Source organism: Lactuca serriola, chromosome 5 (assembly GCF_051521515.1).
Source record: "Lactuca serriola cultivar US96UC23 chromosome 5, Lser_US96UC23_V15, whole genome shotgun sequence".
NCBI lineage: Eukaryota > Viridiplantae > Streptophyta > Magnoliopsida > Asterales > Asteraceae > Lactuca > Lactuca serriola.
Genome location: NC_136412.1, coordinates 120,283,443 through 120,306,930, shown reverse-complemented (window position 1 = coordinate 120,306,930; position 23,488 = coordinate 120,283,443). Strand labels below are relative to the sequence as shown.

General features: G+C 33.3%; 2 long non-coding RNA genes across 2 annotated transcripts; one reads left to right on the top strand and one right to left on the bottom strand.

Moving 5' to 3' along the window:
* Positions 1–3,667: 3,667 nt before the first annotated feature.
* LOC145051201 (uncharacterized) lies at positions 3,668–4,172 on the bottom strand. The gene is made up of 2 exons (XR_013683458.1): positions 4,104–4,172; positions 3,668–3,908 (listed from the first exon to the last, which is right to left on the bottom strand). It is a non-coding gene; the product is annotated as an uncharacterized LOC145051201 (long non-coding RNA).
* A 1,436-nt stretch (positions 4,173–5,608) lies between these two features.
* On the top strand, positions 5,609–7,775 carry LOC145052901 (uncharacterized). The gene is made up of 2 exons (XR_013684281.1): positions 5,609–7,274; positions 7,497–7,775. It is a non-coding gene; the product is annotated as an uncharacterized LOC145052901 (long non-coding RNA).
* The last annotated feature ends 15,713 nt before the right edge of the window (positions 7,776–23,488 follow it).

The following is a 23,488-nucleotide window of genomic DNA, read 5'->3' as shown; positions in this document are numbered from 1 at the left end:
GAATGTTGTGGATTGTTTTTACTATTATGCATTGTTATGATACTGTACATGACGTCCTCCACCCCAGAACGTATTCCGCTGTTCTCGGTTTTGGGGTGTGACAAATTGCTTCAGATTCATTAAAAAGCTTCTCTATTAATTGATTTAGACGTACAATTTCTTTCTAGGCTAAATCCCTTTGATTTAAAGCAATATCTAACTGAGTTTCATTCAACATCCTGGAATCCGTTTCTAACAACAAATCTTTTTCTAGCATAGCAACGTTAAGCCTCTTATCCTTAAGTCTTCCTCTCACATGATATAGCTCCTGGACGCAATATTTTTTCATCTAGAGCCTTGTTGTACTCTGAAAGGACGACAACACATGTGTCATTAAGTCTTTCTAAGTATGGTTCACAATCATGCATGTTGAAATTATTAGAATGGATCATGATTTTTACCTGTTCGATGATGCGGAGGGTGCCATCTTTGGCCATGTAGCGGTAGTTTCTTTCCAGCATTGTCGATCCATCCTCTTCAGCAGCTACAACCATGCATATCTTCCCTTTTTCCCTTGTTGTTGTTGTTGAAATCTTCATCCTCATATCCGGATGACCACACTTGATGCTCTCTTTTCACATGAGAAACATTTGCTTTTGCCTTTTCTTTCTCTTCCATTTCTTGGTTCATTCTAAGATAGAATGCCTTATCTTTAACCATATTTGCTTTGAAATCTTTGGCAAAGTGATTTTCTTTCTGACATTTGTGATAGATGATGACAACATTTTTCTCTTCAGTTGAGGTACCGGAGTCTGATAGCTTATTGGACCGTAGTGCCTCTTTGGAATGTCGTGCATTATGTGGTTGCAGTGGGTGATGAGGGTTTCGAGGATATCTTGAGTGATTAGACCGCGGATTGAAGTTGCGGTTGAATGGTGGTTTTATAAACTGCTGATTCTTACGAAATGATGGTGGTGGTAGCCTATTGAATTGTTGGCTGACTAAAGCTATGGCGTTTTGGAATTCTTCTTCATCATCCACTTCAACATCAACTTAGCAGATTTGCAGTTGATGATGATGTTAAAGTTGTCTGAAGCTACACTGCAAGAGATTTCATAAAAGGCTATATCATCATTTTCCATTCTGTCAAGATCATCTTTGGTTGGTCGATTCATTACAGCTAGACTTCCACATATTCTTGCTTGAGTACCATCTGCTTGAATAGGAGTAAGAACAAGAACATGTGGTCCTTCTTCCACAGATCTCCACACGTCTATTCCAAGCCTCTTGAGATACCTTTCCATTCTTTTTGACCAGTGGTGGTATTCATTTGCAACAAGTATTGGTGCTCTATTAGAGCCCCTAACATTGTTGGAAACACTCACTGATAAAGCTTGTGCCATATTTCCTTTGTTTTTTTATTTTTTTATTTGAAGAATGAGCTTTAGTGGTATAGAAGGCTTTTCAAAATCAGAGTTTTGTTTAAAAAGCAACCACTTTGGCTCTGATACCAATTGTTGAGAGAAAAACTTTGGGAAACACTTGAACAAATGTTAGTACAAGATATAGTTGCGGAATAAGTTAATCTCAAAGGATCATATTAGCTCAAAAATAATAAGTTAGAATTGTTATATAGTTAGTTGCATAAAAGTAAATTGCGGAAATGTAAAGGAAATATAAATAGCAACAAGTTATATCAAGTATACATCAAACTGATTCTTAACACGATTTGCAATCAAACGCGAGTTAGTAAGTGTGATCAGTTTAAGATGAAAAGGATCTTGGATGTAAGATAGAGATAAGAGATAATGATCTTTGTATGAGATTTCAACAGATCATAAGAAGATATAAGAAATGATAAGAAGTGGTAAGTTTTCCTTGAAGAAGAGGACTCTATTTATAGAGCCTAAAAAAGTTACATAGAGAATATAAAATACTAAACTACTGACTTATCGTGACCATGCAAGGTTCACTGGATAATACAAATGCTAATAAAACAAGTCAGATAATGTAACTATAAACTCCATTGCGGATGAGTTGATTACGATTGACATCTTCAGGTTGAGGTTGCGGTAGTCAAACAGATTGCGGTAGGAAGAACAGATTACGGTAAGAGATACGGTTGCGGATCATCAAATTTAAGAGGGTCACTTTATGTATCAACACCCTATTTAGCTACTATTGTGATGTAATTTCTTTCTAGCTTCTTGCAAGTTTTATCTATAAAATTCTGTTGTTCCAAAAAAATATACTATAGTTTATCTATCCTAATAAACGAAACCTAAAAGTGGCACATATCATTTTTTTTAGATTGTTTCTTTGATGATATCTGACATTTTTCTATGATTTCTACGATTTTCCATTTTATTTAGTAACAAACAATAAAATTTTAAAGATTTAATAGGATTTTTAAAAGACATATATCATATATTTCGAAAATGTTATTAGGATATGATTTTTTTTTTATTTTTAAAATTTAAATTAAAGTTGATTTCAATTTTTTTAATTTTTTTTTGAACATCAAATCTAACTTACTCCTACTAAACTACTTTTAATAACACCTACGTCTCAGTCAAGACTTGACCCCTCAATCTGAAAGAGAAAAGACAACATCTGATACAGCCAAACTAGAAGTTTTTTGATTCTAAAATTTTAATGCATCCTAAAATAATCAATGATACATTCTCATAATTACTGTCCTTATTATTATTTTTATCTGTACAAAAACTTTAAACATATTCATCATGATTTAGGTGTTGTTAATAGCACCCAAAATTTTGGTCAAAACCATTACTACCTTCAAGTCAAACCATTGACATATTAATTATTTATTGTTTTCTTTTTTATTTTTACCTATCTTCTTTTTCAAATAGATTTTTTTTTTACAATATTAAACGATAGTTGGCAATGTCAGTTTTTCTATACCTCAACTAGCGCGCGTACACACATACACACATATATATATATATATATATATATATATATATATATATATATATATATATATATATATATATATATATATATATATTAAATTGTAAATTCGATTAACACGTTAAAAATATTAAAAGATTTTTAAACTACAAAACAAATATGAATAAAGAACGGTGAATATATATATATATATATATATATATATATATATATATATATATATATATATAATAATAATAATAATAATAATAATAATAATTTGTATAATCAATTTAAAAAAATAATAATAATTTTATAAGAAATCTACATAAATTTTATTAAAATAAAGCACAAATAAAATTGCTATATAATTCTAATAATAATAATAAAATATTATTAAAAGAAAAAGAAAAAAAATAATAAATTATTCTTTTATATGAAGCAAAAAATAAAACCGTAATATTTATATTACAGGGATATAACATACTAATTTGTAAATTTAAGAACAAAAATTATAAATCAAATCAAAACACAAGGACCACTTCTGTAAGTTACTTAAAAAAGAACACGAAAATAGTTTTGAAACCCGTGTCATTTTGGATATACAATTATTATATTTTTTAATATTACTTTAATTGAATTTACTATCAATGGTTTTGTGTAACGATTTTGACTTTTTACCGGTGTGTTTAAAATCCCCTTATGGTTTTTATGGTTTCTATAAGTTATAACTTATTAATTATCATAATTTCCATCAATTATAACCTAATAAGAATAATTGAATAGTATTATATAACATTAAAAATTAATAAAAACAATTATTTACGTAGTCGACTTATCGAATCACTCATTCAATCGTGTAGTTAGAAATTGAATTGTGTAGATAGAATTATCCTATTTGATATGATTAACCCGGTAGCTTCGTCGTAAAACACCTTATAAAGAATACGTGGCTTCATATCCATCTACATCAAATTTGAGTATTCTTAAAAATCAAGCTCATCTTCATCAAAATCCTGAAATGCAAAGATCATATCGAATTTTTGAAGTGTAGAGTCACCAGTGTAAATAATCAGAGATAAGATAAAAAAAAAACAAAAAAAATCGTCGGAGAAGAAAAAAACTAAATACATACAAAAATATAATTCGATAATCGATACCCTAATTTTGTTACAATAGTTTTGTTAATAACACTTCACATTAATTCGTACCTTTATACGAGTAACATCACTTGCTTTTTCCAAAATCTCTATTAGAAAAACATTATAGGAGAACATTTTAAAAAACACATCGACATATTAAAGTATATATTTTCTATGTATCAAATATTGTTTGATGTTAAATCAAATATTTTATTCACCTAAAAGATCCATGATTTTGTCTGCAGCACAAGGGACAAAGACCAAAACCTGAGGTGGAGCATTTTACGAGCCAACTGTTCCAACGGATAATACCGATGAGCTGGACTTAATTATTCATACCCACATGGCATGACGTGGAATATTTGGATACTACGTAAAACACGTTAATGTCCACTTGTTCATTCCTGCCACATTTCAGTTTTCTGTCATGTCACAATAATTTTAATAAATTTCTATCCTTCCACCAATTTAAGATACAATTTTTTTTTTTTTTTAAATATAAAAATAACAAGAAAGCGAAAAAGAGCGGGAGAAATGGGTGTGAGGGGTAGTGACCACATAAGCATAACGCAGCGTGCTTATATATGCTAAAGATTTTTTAATCGTACAATTAAATAAAACAAATGAAAAAACTAAAACAAAGGGTTGTGGTATGATAAAAGGTGAAAAATAAAATGATACCGGTAACTTCTTACCGTGTTTGGCAAAAAATTAAGAGAAACCGTCCCAAATTTGTAGTCCACTTTTGACTTTTAAAGTCTTTTTTCTTCAACTTTGATTTTAAATATTTTTGTTTTTTATAGGTAACACTTGATGCAAAATATATGAATGGATTGTATTTATATGTTTTATTTTCATTTTTATAAGTTTTATCAAGTAATATATAACACAAATAAAAATATTTAAGGTCAAAGTTGAAGAAAAAAGACTTCAAAAGTCAAAAGTGGACTATCATTTTGAGACGGAGGGAGTAATAATAATAAAAAGGATGCTTATCCCACTCCACCCCACATACTCACAAAGTCACAACGTAGCGCACCCCTCATTTACACCGATATCCTTTCACGAAATTGCAAAAATGGTCCTGTCTAAAAAGTTCGAATTAACACCACTAATCCAAACCTTTCATTTTATTGCACATTTGTTTCAAAATTTTCTACAAATATTTACAATAACAATTACGCCCTTATTTTTATTTTTTCTCATTCTCTTTTTCATTTCTATGTTTATAAAAGAATCAAAAATAAAAGCCTAATCCCACCTTTACTATGCTACCTACCCACCATCTTTGCTTCTCCTTCTCTCGATCTTCTCGTTTTAAATGTGAGATTCGGCTTTTATTTATAGAAAAAAACAATAAGTAAAATACGATTTATTAACTTGTTTTGTACCAAATGAGTAAAATAAAGTTTATCGGAAGCATTTTATGAAAAGTTGGAAGGAATTCAATTATATTTAATTCCTTTTTCCTTTTTTTATATGTATAACTAGAGTTAGTTTTGATTTTATATGTTTCATACTTAATCTTAAGTAAAAACTATAATACTAGTATTTTTTGATAATAATTTTATTAATTCTTATTACATTATTTATAAAACGAACATGTGTACATGGATAAAGAAAAAAAGTAGGTCAGGAACTAAGAACCAAAAGGAAAACTAGAAGACGTGGAGAGTTTTGGTAATGAATTATAAATGGATAAAGTGATTGGGGGATCCAAATCAGCCAGCCAATGAGATGATAACACTTGTCAATTTGTTTACATAGGAAGACATAAAAGCATTTTCTAGATAAAGGTGTAGAAGACACTAACAATCTCTTTGTGCGCAGAATCTTAGTTTTGGACGGCATAACAAACAAAACAAAGAATCGACATCGTCACCCTTCGTAAAATATTTGACTTGTTTGTCTATAATACTTAGGACGCTTATATTTCCGCGGCATATTTTGATGTTTAGTTATTTACACAGAGGAAATTATATAGTGACGATTATAACCTATTTATTTAATAGGGAGAAATTTCAGTTTTTTGTTTCTAAAAAACTCATGATTAGGCTCGGGAGTCCAAACCACGCACGACGAAACATACACTCCTTTGAGGTTGCTCTTCAGCCGCTTCTTTTTCAGCCGACTCTCAAACGGTAACTCCAAATTCTATGTATATTGCTTAAAGTACGGTCATTTAAAACAGTTGCAATTACAAAAACAACATGATTTTGTGCCCTAGTTTCATTAGATTAATAACATCATACATTGATTCCATGTAGACAACATTGAATCCATCACGTGAATTGTTACCAATTTCTAATATAATATCATATTAAGGAAGCAGACAATAAAAATGTTTTTGTTTCGATGCAAACATTTAATATAACAATTGGAAAAAAACGATATCTTTTTTTTTTTTTTTTTTAAACTCTCCGTAACTAGACCACTAAAATGAATTATATGTTAAATAACAAGCAAATGGATTACATGTTAAATTTATTGAATGAAAAGTATATGTTTTGTATATCCTTAGAGAAAATAATATTGACTTCTTGACTAGTCTCTATAAGTGTAACACTTGGTTTTTCGTAACATGTATTATTTTATGGGGCGTAAATTTTATGAGATAAGAGATGAAATAAAACTTTGAGGTGCTTTAAATTGAGAAATGTTGTTTAGCAAAAGATAATTAAGGAGTGTATTAGATCTTGTTGAGATGATTTTGTGGATATAATTATCATCGAAAACGGAGTTCGTATGAGAAATTTATGACCGTATTGAAGATTTAGATGAAAGTGCATTGCTATTTTGAGAAAGTCAACAGAAGTCAAGTGAACGGTCACACTCTTGATCACCACAATGTGGTTGTATGCTTGCCACGACATGGCAATGAGTGAATCATCAATACACATGTCAACCGGAGAGCGACACGTGGCTAGACGGAGTCTATCTCATCACCACAACGTGGTAGTAGATTCACCACAATGTGGTATGAGGCGAGTCACCGAGACACGTGGCGGGAGAGTGCGACATGTGGTGAAACAGGATTTTACTTGATCACCACGATGTGGCATGCTTATGGCCACCACGTGGGGCACTATAGAGTATAAATATGTGTGTTTTTGTGTCATATAGGGGACTTTGGCACTCGGAAGTCGTTCTCGGAAGATTATAGCGGATGAAATATAATGTTGTACAAGAGACACGAGGTCGACTACGAGATTCATTGATGTGTTACCATAAGACGTAGGGGTAAGCAAAAACCAAACCGATAACAGAAAAACTGCAAAATAACCGAAAAACCAAAACGAACATAAGACCAATGGTGTGGTTTTAAATTTTCAAAAAACTAAAAATTTTGGTATGGTTCGGTTTAATTATGTGATTTATATGATCTATGAGATTACGTTATTATAATTGTTATTCACTAAGTCATGAGGCTTACATTTTTGTGATGATCTATTTTACATGTAGTTTATTTTGACGCCGGACTACATCATGTACTTGAGGCCAATATGATCCTTATGATAACTTCTTCTATACCACCGTGCTAGTGTACACAAAAAACTATTTGTAAATTTTAGAAGAGAAATGAAATTTTAGGGTGTACCCTGGTAGACAAACCTGGACGTTACAATAAGATCCTTTGGTCCTAGACGACTAACAAAACAAATGTATTATATGTTAAATACTTAATATTCTTTGAGATACATACGGTATAATTTATAGAAATGAGAAAGTATGTTACCATTATATGTGTTTTTCGGATCTAGTTTGGCCATATGCAAAGATATAAACATTATAACCTTAATAGGGTTGGTGAGGGACAAAAAAAACTCGAAATATTATGGTTGGTTTTCATTCTTTTAAAACAATGTGTTAATATATTAATTATTATTATGTTAAAACCATGTTTTTGGTTCTTGAATGTGAAGTATGATTGTTTTAAAATTGATTCAACAGGAGGAATAGATTTATCAAGTTCTATGATATAAAACGAAGAATTCGATTTAGTTAACTCCAAATCTAAATCATATGATCAATTACTAAAGAGTCACTAAAGGATATTGAGTATTTATTTGGGATTCAAGAAAATACAAATATGTCACGTTGCAATGTGATCATGTTGATTTATACGGAAATAGATTGTGTATTTGAGATAAAAGGAAGAACAACGGATCTCGTTTGATCAAATTCCCCTTCCAAATTGTACGTATGAAGAGAAATGATGGATCTAGGGTTACATAAGGAAAACAAGTTGACTTACAACCATAAACCTTCTACCGATATCTTTGTGCATCCATCATTATATCGATTATTTTCAAGGTGTGAAGATGTTAACACCAAACACATATTGTCTATACAAATATCCATGGGTGTCTTTCAAAGTAGTCAAAAAAAATATTTTTATTGCAATCAGACATGAATTCAACACGATTAAAGTGAAACTTGCAACTCACAGAATCTAATAATGTGCCCATTTTTAGAAAGCTTTTGTGTCATATATCTTATTTTGCATTAAAGGAGATACATATGCAATATGAAAAAAATGATAATGTTTACAAAGATTATAGTTTTACATTGTTGCAAGGCATTAATTTTTACATTATTTGGTTTTTTAGGTAGAGTGACTCATTGTACTAGTCATTGTATCGTGGCCATGGGTCTTTATTATAATCACATGATAAAAACATTTGCACGGTCTGACACTTTCATTGGATATCATTAATCAGTAATAGATGATTAATACTTCACTTTTAATTATTTGTTCTTAATCCATTAAGATTTATACCAAATAAGCCTTAAGGAGAAGCAACTTATGAACATTAAAATCTAGAACCAAATTGCAAGAAAAAAAAGAGGGATAAGGGATCCAAATTCATGGAAATGGAATCCAAGAGAAGGAGTGGAATGCACCAAAATAACAACCTTTTCTTACTAGTAATGCCATCCTTTTATACATACTAATGTGGAAAAATTCAAGCCTTATGTCACACCCCCGAATAGATAAAACGGCGGAAACGTCCGGGGGCAGATGACGTCATGTACAGTATCATAACAATTGCATAATAGAGATAAAAACATTACAAATGTTGTATTGATAATTTAATATTTACATTGAGTTCGAATCATTGTTTGTTTGACTCCAAAAACATATGGCAAAAATATAATACATAACATTGCTATGCTTCGTCTTCACAAAACCTGTGTCGGTACCTGTCTACTGATTTCCGGAGAATTCAAGTGGTTATGAGATAAGAGATGAAATAAAAACTAGTGTTGCTTTAAATTGAGAAATGTTATTTAGCAAAAGATAACAAAGGAGTGTTCTAGATCTTGTTGAGATGATTTTGTGGATATAATTATCATCGAAAATGGAGTTCGTGTGAGAAATTTATGACCGTATTGAAGATTAAGATGAAAGTGCATTGCTATTTTGAGAAAGTCAATATAAGTCAAGTGAACGGTCACACTCTTGATCACCACAATGTGGTTGTATGCTTGCCACGACATGGCAATGAGTGAATCATCAATACAAATGTCAACCGGAGAGCGACACGTGGCTAGACGGAGTCTATCTCATCACCATGACGTGGTAGTAGATTCACCACAATGTGGTATGAGGCGAGTCACCAAGACACGTGGTGGGAGAGTGCGACATGTGGTGAAACAGGATTTTACTTGATCACCACGATGTGGCATGCTTATGGCCACCACATGGGGCACTGTAGAGTATAAATATGTGTGTTTTTGTGTCATTTAGGGGACTTTGGCACTCGGAAGTCGTTCTCAGAAGATTATAGCGGATGAAATATAATGTTGTACAAGAGTTACGAGGTCGAGTAAGATTCATTAATGTGTTACCATAAGACGTAGGGGTAAGCAAAAACCAAACCGAAAACAGAAAAACTGCAAAATAACCGAAAAACCAAAAACGAACATAAGACCAATGGTGCGGTTTTAAATTTTCAAAAAACTAAAAATTTTGGTGTGGTTCGGTTTAATTATGTGATTTATATGATCTATGAGATTATGTTATTATAATTGTTATTCACTAAGTCATGAGTCTTACGTTTTTGTGATGATCTATTTTACAGGTAGTTTATTTTGACGCCCGACTACATCATGTACTTGAGGCCAATATGATCCTTATGATAACTTCTTCTATACCACCGTGCTAGTGTACACAAAAAACTATTTGTAAATTTTAAAAGGGAAATGAAATTTTAGGGTGTACCCTGGTAGAAAAACCTGGACGTTACAATAAGATCCTTTGGTCCTAGACGACTAACAAAACAAATGTATTATATGTTAAATACTTAATATTCTTTGAGATACATACTGTATAATTTATAGAAATGAGAAAGTATGTTACCATTATATGTGTTTTTCGGATCCAGTTTGGCCATATGCAAAGATATAAACATTATAACCTTAATAGGGTTGGTGAGGGACAAAAAAACTCCAAATATTATGGTTGGTTTTAATTATGTTAAAACAATTTGTTAATATATTAATTATTATTATGTTAAAACCATGTGTTTAGTTCTTGAATGTGAAGTATGATTGTTTTAAAATTGATTCAACAGGAGGAATAGATTTATCAAGTTCTATGATATAAAACAAAGAATTCGATTTAGTTAACTCCAAATTTAAATCATATGATGAATTACTAAAGAGTCACTAAAGGATATTGAGTATTTATTTGGGATTCAATAAAATACAAATATGTCACGTTGCAATGTGATCATGTTGATTTATACGAAAATAGATTGTGTATTTGAGATAAAAGGAAGAACAACGAATCTCGTTTGATTAAATTCCCCTTCCAAATTGTACGTATGAAGAGAAATGATGGATCTAAGGTTACATAAGGAAAACAAATTGACATACAACCATTAACATTCTACTGATATCTTTGTGCATCCATCATTATATCGATTATCTTCAAGGTGTGAAGTGTTGGGTTTTGAGCATTCTAACACTCCTAAGTGTACATGTAACCCTAAATACCTTGGATCTATGTTTTCTCTATTATACATGCAAATATGAATTTTCCAAGGTATTCATCCTAAATAGCATAATAACATTGATTAATATGAATATTTCAAGTTAGAATTACATACCTCTTTGATGTAGAAATTCTTCATGAAGCTTGAGTGCCTAGTGCCCCAAGTGTGACACCTCAAATGATTCATATATTTTAGTACCGATTTTGTCACCAATAAGATCTTTATATAGTGTCACAATTAGGGTAAACCCTAATTGTCATGGCTTTCCATTTCCTTGGATCCATGGGTTCAAATACACCATGGAGCATCCTATGGATTTTAGCCCAACTTGATAATCCATGGAGTTTTAGCCCACTATACCAGTATGGGTGATTTACACAATCAACCCATATATTTAATTAGTCTTCTTTTGATCACTTAATTAATCCTAGATTAATTCTTGATCAATACTAATTAAATAATCTTATTAATATATTAGAACTTATAATATAGTAACAAACCTTAAGTGTTATTTCTCTCATTATAGTCTATCCAAATGCATGATGCCATGCAAACCAAATGGACCATGCCGGGTCGGGTCAAGTCTTACCAATTATAGTTATGGACTTAGACATTAATCCAACAGTCTCCCACTTGGATAAGTCTAAAACTATTATTGCGTACGACTTCAGGAACCGATTAGCAATCGTAGCTCTCAAAAGCTTCTGTCGAACTCTGACCTTGTCAATGAACTCTGACATTTGTCAATGACTTGTCCATTAGATAAAGGATCATATATTCCTCCATTCTAGATATCGTATGGACTGAGACATGGATTATAATCATTCTCTATGTCCATTTGTTGTTTCCCGATTTTCGATTTATGACGACTGACTAATTGAACAAATCAAATCAGTCCAGGCCCGGCCGAGCACTTACGTTTGTCATCACTAAATCATCGAGGGGCCCATAGATATCGCTTTTATCCAGAAGGCAAAAGGAATGGATAAACTTCGACTCATATGGCTTGTTCTACTACATGTTGAATCATACACAAAGGCACGTTTTATAACATTGAGTTACCAACGCGTTTTCGTGCAATCAATGTATAACCAACTCATAGTAACAACTCATATCTTTAGGTTTGAAGAATATAAGATATTATCATGTCATGATCACTCGTGATAAAATCCATGAAGTGATTCCAATGAGCGTGGGTTGAATCCAATACTCAAAACTTATGAGCACTCATGAGTGTTGTAGCCCTTTGTCCAACATCTTAGACCTCTACAAGCCAACCCATGATAGTCTTGATTCATATCTACTTCCAACATATGACCGACTGTGGATGGTTTGAATAACTTAGTCATTCCGGAAGAATAACCTAGTTTATTCTGGAAGTCAAAATATGCAAAATGAAACACAAGAATAATTGAATCCAATATGGTATCAAAACCTATGAACCTAAATAAAACACCTTTTATTTATCACTATATGATTTCACATTATTCATTGTATACTGTTTTAGCTATCAACTTTATTCTTGAATTTAAAACAATAGTTGTCCCATGCTCCAAGCATGTACACTATGTTTTCTAAACACTAGTCATGCCACACACCAAGTATGCATACTATGTTTGTCTATGATCGTTGCTTTGCGAAATAGACCAATTGAACATAACTCCAATGATTCTCATTTCACAGTCCCAAATCCTTACTGCAATTGCAAGAATTCCAAATTCATGCCATTTACTGAAATCTGTTTGATTCTAAACTTATATGCATTGATCCTCTTGTAATGATTATGCACAAACTCCCAAAGACTTGGCAATAATTGTTATAGAGCATTCTGTCACACCCCAAAACCAGGAACGGCGGAAACGTTCTGGGGCGGAGGACGTCATGTACAGTATCACAATAATGAAAAGTAGTATACAAGCAACAACATCATCCATTGCATTAATAATATAATTTTAATACTAGTGTGTTCTGTCAAATTATGATAAACACAAAAGTATAAATCAAAATGAAAGATGAGTCTTGAGCGAGCACCATCTTCTCCAAACCTTGCATCAATACCTGTCTACTGTTGACCTGAGGATACAAGTTATTTTGAAAGAGAGTATCGACTTTAAAGCTGGTGAGATCATAAGTATTTTAGTGTCTTAATTTGTATGTAAGTATCTGTATGTATATGAACTATAAGTATCTGTATGTGTATGAACTGTAAGTATTTGTATGTATATGAACTGTAAGTATTTGTATGTATATGAACTGTAAGTATTTGTAAGTATATGACAACCGTACTAACTACCTTAAATCTATTGAATCTAGTAAGTACTGTAGTATTTGTAATAAGTGACTACTTTTGTACCAATTTTGCCTTAATTGAGGGATAAGGCATAATGTGATGGCTAGATCCCAGGCTAAACGCTCCCTTGTCAAAGAGATTTTGGGACCTATATATTCGACCCCTGCATGTTTGCAAGCCGTGAACATCCACATTACTATGATCATGTATACCCAATATAACTATCACAATGCGTTGTGATTCATTGGCATAGTTAGATCCTGAAAGTGTTCCATACTATAGCACCTAGTGATATATGTCCTATTATCATATATGTAAACGCACTCATGTAAACATATCTATGTAAACGTACTCATGTAAGCGTAATCATGTAAACATATCTATGTAATAGTATAGTAATGTACTGTGTGTACTAGCTGTAATGCGTGTTCTCTCTCTATCTAGCATGTATAGACTCATGAATGAACTGACTCGTGGTATGATTCTGCATTCTAGTAAACGTATTAGTATCTTCCTAAACTACCCATATGGTAGCTTACTAGTAATATAATTGGTACGTATAAACATGGAAGTATACCCCTGCTACCCAAGGGTATTGAACTGATTGGAAGAACCTTTATGACTATATATGTACACATGATATATAACTAATATTTATACGACCTTCGGACTGATACCCGATGCCTTACCAGACCACATCCCAACGGGGAAAAGGAAATAAAGAGACTAACCTTCCTAAGTCCTTTAAACATTTCTTATATAACTATACATACATAGTCATGCAATTGACAATATCAAGCATAAAATAAGTTTTGTAAAACCTTTGAACATGATTACTATCTAAGAAAAGATCGACTTGATGTCAATCTATACAACGGTTTGAAAGTATTTGTTTGGTAAAACAGTTTATGTATAAAGAAACATTTGTTTGAAACACAATTGTAAATGAGTTTGAAATGAAACCTAAAATGAATAATGAACAATTTAATAAGGAGTTTTAAACATATAAAACGTTTATGAAACTTATTTGAAGACAACTGTTGGTAAAAACGGCTAATGAGTAGTAAATCATTTGAATGTTGCTTATTAATCACATGTGATTGATATAATAACTAGCATGATTCTACTTGTATCCCCCCATGAAATCATTTAAAAACATTTAAAACGCTTAAAACATTGATTAAGGGGTATGAACTCACCTGTAGTGAGTGGTACGGATGAACTGAAAATGTAGGATTGCTAGGTGTCAAGTGAAGTCTTAAACACACTCTATGATCCTAGTTAACATATAATATCACATATATGTATCACATTAGTCTTTAAAAAACTAATAAACAAAGTCAAGACACCCTAGGACATGTTAAACACCTTTAACAAGTGTTATAAGCCTCAAGGATTGCATCTAAGTGTTGTAGGGAAAAGCTAGTGTGTGTAGGGTTCAAGGAAAACTCTCTAATGGAGTTCATGGCCCTAAGGTCATCAACAAAGGAGTTTATGATCGTAAACTCATGGGTTTACGGCCATAATATCCTACTTACTTGACCACTTGATGTTTTGAGGCTTTACAAGACCCTAAGAAGCATTTCTACTTAATGGCAAAGTCTTTGGAAGAGATTAGGGCACTCTTTAACTCCTTTGAGGAGTTCATGGACCTAGAACCAATCCTCTTAGAGATTATGGTCGTAATCTCTCATGGAAAGGGTGTTTTTGGCGTTTTCAAGTCCCTAACTTAACTAGGAATGAATCTAGGCTAGTGTCCAAGGCTTATGAAGAGTTAAAGCACACTCCTAGCCCTTAAAGAAGGGTTTACAGTCCAAGATGTTCTTGGGCCGTAAACTCTTTGATCTTGTGTTTTTCTTATGATTTCTTGGTTACTAGACACATATCAAGCCCTATATTACACTTAGATAGATTTGGGACGAAAGGCCGAAGATCCGTGAGAGAGAATTTGGCTTTTCTCTAGTTTGAAATGGAACAAATGAATAAATATGGCGAAGGACCATATATATACCCCTGGGGTTTTTGGCAGAAGATATTTTATTCAGGCAGTGAAATCTAATATCAACGAGTTTTGGAATAACAGAGTTGCACAATACCCTAGTGCATCCTCTCTCCTGATATCTCTTTAAGTGTAAATCTTGAAATACTCAAACTTATACCAAAAGTCTGAAAATTTACTGCAACTGTTCTAACTTCTATTGACTTGATATTGTTTGTCCAGAATAGAAATTTCGGGTTGTCACCCATTCCAAAGGAGATCATCTCCTTGGAAATATCCTTCTTGCATTAAGTTTCTTCTAATCTTACGTAGATTGAATAATTTCTAACTTTGAAACATTTCCATATTCCATTTTGACTATCACTTCTGAACAAGAGTTGCCTCCTTACAGATTATGTCAATATGGTCCTTCCAGAATTAACACTATATTTCCAACTGTCCTTGAGAAACCAATATTTGGTAAACCTTAGATTGTCCTTGACAATTGCTCAATCCTTTTAGTCATATCCAGTTCTAAACCTTTTCCCTTCTTAATGCCCCAGGCATTTGGAAAATTTTAGAAAGGATGACACGTAATCGATCCTATATCCGAAGCATATGGGACACGATTCATGATGTGTCACATAAAAACTAAACCAGTCTTTTGCTATAATATTTCCATTTCAATTTGCCAAGTTCTCGTAATTCAGATTATGAAAACGGATGACGTAATCATAATCAAATTTTAGATCACAAATAATGGACCCATATATAGAATTTCCTTATGTTGAGCCATTCCAACATGAAATTCATATATATTCTTGACTAAATTTGATTAAAATCTCAATCTAAGCTTATAGATTTGAGATGAAGTATAAATTCCTCTCCCTTAATTATAGCAAAACAACTTTTTCACAATTGAAACCTTTTGTTTTCTATAATTAACATTGCTAACTTGCAACCTTATCATAATTATCATGCTCCCACTAACATGATGATTATTAGTATTACACTTATGCTCCCACTAGCTTTGACATGTACTCAGAAATCAGCTAGACTTCTAGAAATCAATACTTTATTGACTTTCTTACCAAAGTTCAGATTTCTGATATGGTGAATATCATACACCTTATCTTAGATAGCTCACAAGTGTGTCTAAACAATTTTAAGAACTATGAAAAGAGATGTCGTAATCATAGTCTCGATTGTTTAGACCTTTGCCACTTCTCACAAGTCCATGTTAGTGTGCCGGTTCACCACACACTCTCCACTAACGACTTTGAGAATGAAAATATCACAATTGCTATCTAGCTAAAATCTACTTAGTGAAAGTGTTTCCTCACCATCATTTTCATGAATCAGAGAGAAACCTTATGACACTTAGATTTAACAGTGTATGTGTTCTTATCCATGTGAATTGTCAAAACCATAGTCACAAAAAAAGGATAATGACAAATTCAAACTCATATGGACTGAACTCAATCTTAATTTCTTGCCATCTGACACTTCAAGGGTCTGCCATTGCTTCCAAGTTGTTGTGAAACCAATTGAGAACTCTAAGAACTCATATGAAAAGCCAACTTTTAATTGGAATGGGCACAGAATATGTCAACACGATAGGTTATAAACCTCAAGTCGTGTGTTAGTGAAGAACTTCAGGTTTTATTCTTGATTAGTTCTTGAGACTTTCAAGACTTTAAGACTTCCACTGTCCTCTTGACATATAAGACTTTCTTGTCAGATATTCAAGAGATAGTGTGGATTCTAATCAAGACAAACACTAGACACAATTGGCCTTAGTTGGTCTTTGTTTTATCCAAAACATCACAACTTACCAATTTCAAATGTACAAGAGTAGAAAACTTTTACTCTTACATTTGACAAGTGTTTTAAACCTTCTTTAAGACATGTCACTCAAGTTACAATTTTAGAGTATAACTCTAAGAATTGTTTTTGGAACGAAGTATGACTCATCTTCTTGATTTGACCACTTCAACAATTCATAGCTCCTCTTCTTAGCTACCACAATGCACTTAGAGGATGAATTGTGATAAGGTCTCTTAATCATTAAGATGATTATATAACATGAAACTAAACTACTCTCCCATCTTTTCAGATTTGAGAAACTTTTATCTTTCTGCCTAAGTTGATTCTTCTTATTCGCTCTGTCATACATTGGAACGTTTTCCAATGTCTCAGAATTACACTTAAGCCAGTAAGTATAACCATATTTACTGAGCTATAGTAAATTATGGTGAATAGTCTTATCGATATTTTGTGGTGGACTTAACCAGTGCACAAGAATGTGTACTCGATCCCTTAATCCTTTACTTGACTCACACATCCATGTGAACAAGTAGTTAGTCTTAATTTTTCCAATTCTTGAAAGTTCTCATCCATCATGCTATACAACTTGCATGATTCCCAGTTTCTATCCAACTGAAACTTGGGTGATGAGGATCTTTCCTTATTTGGTAAATTTAGACATTACCACAAATGAAAGAATCAAATTCATATATCCACTCTTGCTCTTAATGTAATCTTATAAGCAATAAATTTTTTTCACAAATGCCATTGTATGGATATTTTAAAATAAATAAAATCAAAAATTTTCCTTTGATTTTAAAACTTTGCGGAAAAACTTATCCTTACATTGCAAAAGCACATGAAAACTTTGTTGTTATCTATTCCTAAGAAATATATCATAACTCCTAAGAAGTAGCTCAAGAATCCGATCTTCAAACTATGCGATAGAAATCCATCTACGCGATTAGATTCAACATATTCTTTCTTTAAGTTCCTTCACTCTTCTTTTATTCTTAAAACATCACCATGTGACCTAGTCACATCATGTATCAAGAATCTAAGAATAGAAACTTAGCAGAGTTAGATAGTGGACTTTACCTAAAGTAGAGTCAAACTTATTGACTTTAACACCCTTAGGTAAATTGGCAGCTTCGCAACCAATGCCCCTTCCTTTGGCAATTTAACAAATGGACGCTTTGGTAATGGAACATGGGACTATCACAGACTTAGCCTTTCTCTTTACCATATGGTCAACCGACTTGACTATGCACGATCCCTTTCCATTGGGAAGAGAGAGCTTTACTTGATATCCAATGTCATTATTGTCAATGTCCACAAGTTTTAGGAAGTTGATCTTAGCAAATAGATAAGATCATTAAGGGTCTTGTCATAGTCTGTTTCATAGGAGTCCGAAAGGAACTCACTATGTGACTTAGAAAGTAGTTGAGCCACAAAATTTCTCAAGACTTTGACACCCAACTCTCCCGGCTTGTCAATATGTGAATACATATAGACCTTTACTTGCCAATAGGGCTTGAGTGACCTTAAACTTTTCAGGAACTTGTGGGTTAGGGAGAATAATTGGAGGAGGTGAAAGAAGTATGATTTCCATAGGACATCATCATCATTTAGGAAAGCTTGTTTCAAGGGATTTGGGAAGATAATAAATGTCTAAACCAGACATCTTTTTGGGAGATATTCAAGATAATTGCTTTAGAGTCCTTAATATAACACCCAATATGAAATATTAAGGCTAGGACCCAACACAATACTTTTATAACTTGGAAGAGGGATGTCGTAATCCAAGCTATAAAATATTTGAAGGTAGGTGAATGACGATTCAGCAATTTCCACCACGAAAACGAAATAATTTAATTAGGTTTTACTTGGATTTGAAACTCCTAGATCTTTTGAGATTCATTGAACTGTTCAATGGCATGTTTCAATCTCGACTGTACCCTTCAGGTTTTGTGATTGGGATGCCGAGGATCACAAAACAAGGTGTGAATAACCATGCAAATATACTTGGTACCCTTAAGTGTTTACCCCTCAATCGATGTGCCGATTAACCACACACGCTCCATCGATACTATGATAAACATTAAGTTACCCTTTGCCTACTTTGTTAAATATCAGTTAGTCTGCCGGTTAACCACACACACTCCACTAACCGACTTAAATCCATGGATTATCAAGTTGGGTTCCACCTATAGGATACTCCATGGATGCTCCATGGAGTTAATCCATGGATCATGGAAATGAAGAGTCATGTTACATTAGGGTTTACCTAATGCAACAGACTATATAAAGCTCATGTTTCTCCCAAAATCGGTTACACATGCATACTTGAGGGTTAGAGCCGATTTTTGAGTGTTATACTTTCTCTCCAAGTTTACTCCATAGCATTTGGTGTTGTGTGAAGCATTTGAGGCGTCACACTTGGGGTGCTAGGCACACAAGGTTTCAAGGAATCAAAATCAACAACAAGGTATGTTATTCTATCTTTAATTTAAGTTAAAATGTTCTCTATGTATTCTAGATAGGATCATGACCCTTGGAAATCAGTTTTGCATGAATCTTACACAAACATAGATCCAAGATTTATTAGGGTTGCATGTACACTTAGGAAGTGTTAGAATGCTCAAAATCCATCAGTGGTATCAGAGACAAGGCTTGTTTGTTTGTTATTTGTGCAAAAATGTGTTAAAAATCGAAACAACTTGCTGTCTGAATAGTGGACTCGCCGAGTCCATGTAGGTTCATGCACTCGATGAGTAGGAGGCCCTGACAATAGATTTTCGACTTTTTTTTGATGGAAATGGACTAGAAACATTACCCTAAACCGTTTTGGTGTTTTAAAACTTGTTTTAGATGGTGTAATGTTTATGCTAATCCATTTACCATGGCAATTATAAAAAATTACAAGTTTTTAAGAGTAATTTATGATTCTTGAAATGTTCATATTCATGTTCTTGAACTTATGAAGATTAGATGATCATAGGAATTGTTTGTAACCTACTTGGTAGTTTAATTCATGATCATTAGGTGTTTTAATGGATTCCATAACTTGTCCTCAAGTTATGAAAAACCTAAGGTCACACTTTAATAAAAACCATTAAAAGAACACAAGGGTTATCAAAATGAAGAGTCTTCATTTTTAATACTCAAGTAATTCATAAGTTATAAGAAATGAAAAGTTTTGAGAGTTTACAAAACTTGTCCTCAAGTTTTGGAACAAGTAAAGTCATGATTAAAACTTCAGTTCCAACCCTTAGAATTTTAAAATTTAAAATTCAACCCTTATACTTTATAATATTATAAGTTAATAATAATATATATATATATATATATATATATATATATATATATATATATATATATATATATATATATATATATAAGAGCAAGTCGTCTTACCGCTAGTATGCCTCATTCACGAAGCCGGTCTATAAGGGGGTATACGGTTGTTTCCTATAAAATGGCAACTTAATGGGTGTCCACTCTCACCCACCGCTTCCTTGATCGGTGGAGGGTCGTTAGCCGAACAGGTAGGACAAGGACTTATAAATTCTCATTAAAAGTATAATGAATATTATAAAGTAATTAAAAGTTTTATTAAAATTACCAATCTTAGTTACTTTAGGAAAATGTGAATAAGGTGCTAATCCATGAAATTACACTTTACACTTTGTTTAACTCGTTATTGGAGTGTGTGTGGTTAACTGGCACACTAACTTGAACTTAACAAGGTAGGTAAAGGGTGACTTAAAGTTTATTATAGGTCGGTGCAGTGCATGTGGTTAACTGGCACATTGATTGAGTAATAAACATTCAGGGTACCAAGTGATTTTCATGGTTACTTCACACATCGTTTTGTGATCCTCGGTATCCTAGTCACAAAACTTGGAGAGCACACTCGAGATTGAAACATGCCTTTAAAAAGTTCATTGAATATCAAAAGAATCTAGGAATTTCTAAAAACCAAATTAAAAACTTAATATATTAATATTTTGTTTTTGGTCGAAATCGGTGAATCTTCATTCACCTACCTTTCAAATATGCTATTACATAGATTACGACATACCTCTTCTAAGTATAATATATTATGATTAGGTCCTAGCCTTAATAATACATTTGGGTATTTTATTAAGCACTAAATTAATATCTAAACTAATCTTGTCTTTCTTCATGCTCAGATGTATCTAATGCTGATTCTGGCTCTAATCCTAATGGCTCCTTTACCCTTATGAACTTGTGTGCGAAAGTCACTTTTGATGGATCCAACTTCAATGAATGGATCTGAAACATCAGGATGATTACCTGCTACGAGGACAAGGAATATGTCCTCGATAAGGAGCTTAAAAAGATTGATGAGACCATTGCAACTCCCTAGGAGATCGCTGACTTCCGGGCACATGAAAGGGATGCCACCAAAGTGGCATGCATCATGATGGCCACCATGACAACACAACTCCAAAAGTGCTATGAGGACTTCTATCCTTTTGAAATGCACCAATACTTGATGGAAAGATACCATCTGAGTGCCCGACAAGGGAGGTATGAAATCATCTCCTCCATGATAACAACCCGAATGAAGGATGGTGAACCCATCACGGGCCACATGCAGAAAATGCAAAGATTTGTGGACCTTCTGCTGAAGCTTAATGTGAACTTCCCCGAGGAGCTTGCAATAGATATCATTTTGCACTCCTTAACCTAGTGATATGATCAATTTTGCATGACATATCACATGAATAAGGAAGAGGTCACACTTAGCAGACTTCAAGGACTCCTAAAGACTGCGGAAAGTGGTCTTAAGGGTAAGCCGGTTGTTACTCCTACTCCTATCAACTCTGCCCCTGTCTTGGCAATCGGGAAAGGGAACGGTAAGAAGAGGAAGAGCCCCTCGAAGGGTACCAAGGGTAAGACCGTTGAAGGCTCCTCTTCAAATGGAACCAAGAAAGGTTTCGTCACTCCTTTTGCTGACCCAAAAGAGGCTGAATGCTTCTATTGCCATGAAAAGGCTCATTGGAAGCAGAACAGCCCAAAGTACCAGCAAGATGTGAAGGATGGGAAAGTTAAACCCAACCATGCAGGTATTTACACTATCTTATCTAATAACTCACCCTATTCTAACTATTAAGTCCTTGATACCGGTTGCGGTTTTCATATCTGTTCTGATTTGCAGGGACTAAGAAGAAATGAGAATATGGAGCATGGAAGAATAAACTTGATCATGGGGAATAGGAAAGCTTTACCTGTCACCAAGATTGGAGTTTATACTTTATCGCTAAGTAGTGGGTTTAGTTTAGATTTGACTAAATGTTGTTACTCGCCAGAAATGGCAAGAAATATTATTTCCTTTCATGCATTGCATAAACAAGGTTTTACCTTTTCATTTGATAATGAAGTTGGTTTGATTAATGCTTTCTTTACTAATGTTCTTTATTTTAAAGCATTACCTTGTGATGGTGTGTATGAAACTGTATCTGTTGTAGATATCTTAGGAAATAATGTATTGTGTATTGATTCTGTTAATGATAATAACTTGGATAAAGCATCATTATGGCGTTGTCATCTTGGACATATAAGCAAGAAACACGTAGGCCAACTCCAAAAGGATGGAGTCTTGGAATCATTTGACCTAAAGTCAGATGATAGTTGCGAATCATGCTTACTTGGAAAAATGACAAAGTCTCCCTTCATTGGTACTTGTGAGAGGGGTGAAGGTTTGTTGGATCTCGTACACACGGATGTGTGTGGACCCTTCAAACATGCCACAAGGGATGCTAATCGTTATTATTTGACTTTTACCGATGATTATAGTAGATATGGATATGTCTACTTAATCAAGCATAAGTCAGAGACTTTTGAAAGGTTTAAAGAATTTAAACAGGAAGTCGAGAATCAATTGGGCAGGAACATTAAGATGCTTCGATCCGATCGAGGTGGTGAGTATCTTAGTTCAGAGTTCCTCGACTATCTTAGGGAATGTGGGATTGTCTCACAATTGACACCTCCCAGGACACCGCAGTTGAATGGTGTAGCTGAGAGGCGTAATCAAACCTCATTGGATATTGTTTGTTCCATGATGATTTGAGCTTTGCTACCAATATCATTTTGGGGGTATGCCTTAGAGACTGCTGCCCATATCCTTAATCTAGTCCCTACAAAGAAAGTTGCCAAAAATCCTCATGACATGTGGACTGGTAAAGTACCCAAACTAGACCACATCAAGATTTGGGGTTGCGAGGCTTTCGTGAGACGCGAGACTCATGATAAGCTCAAACCTCGAAGTGAGAGGTGTATTTTCATCGGCTACCCACAAAAATCCTTTGGTTACCTCTTCTACAGACCTAGTGAGAATGTGGTCTTTGTA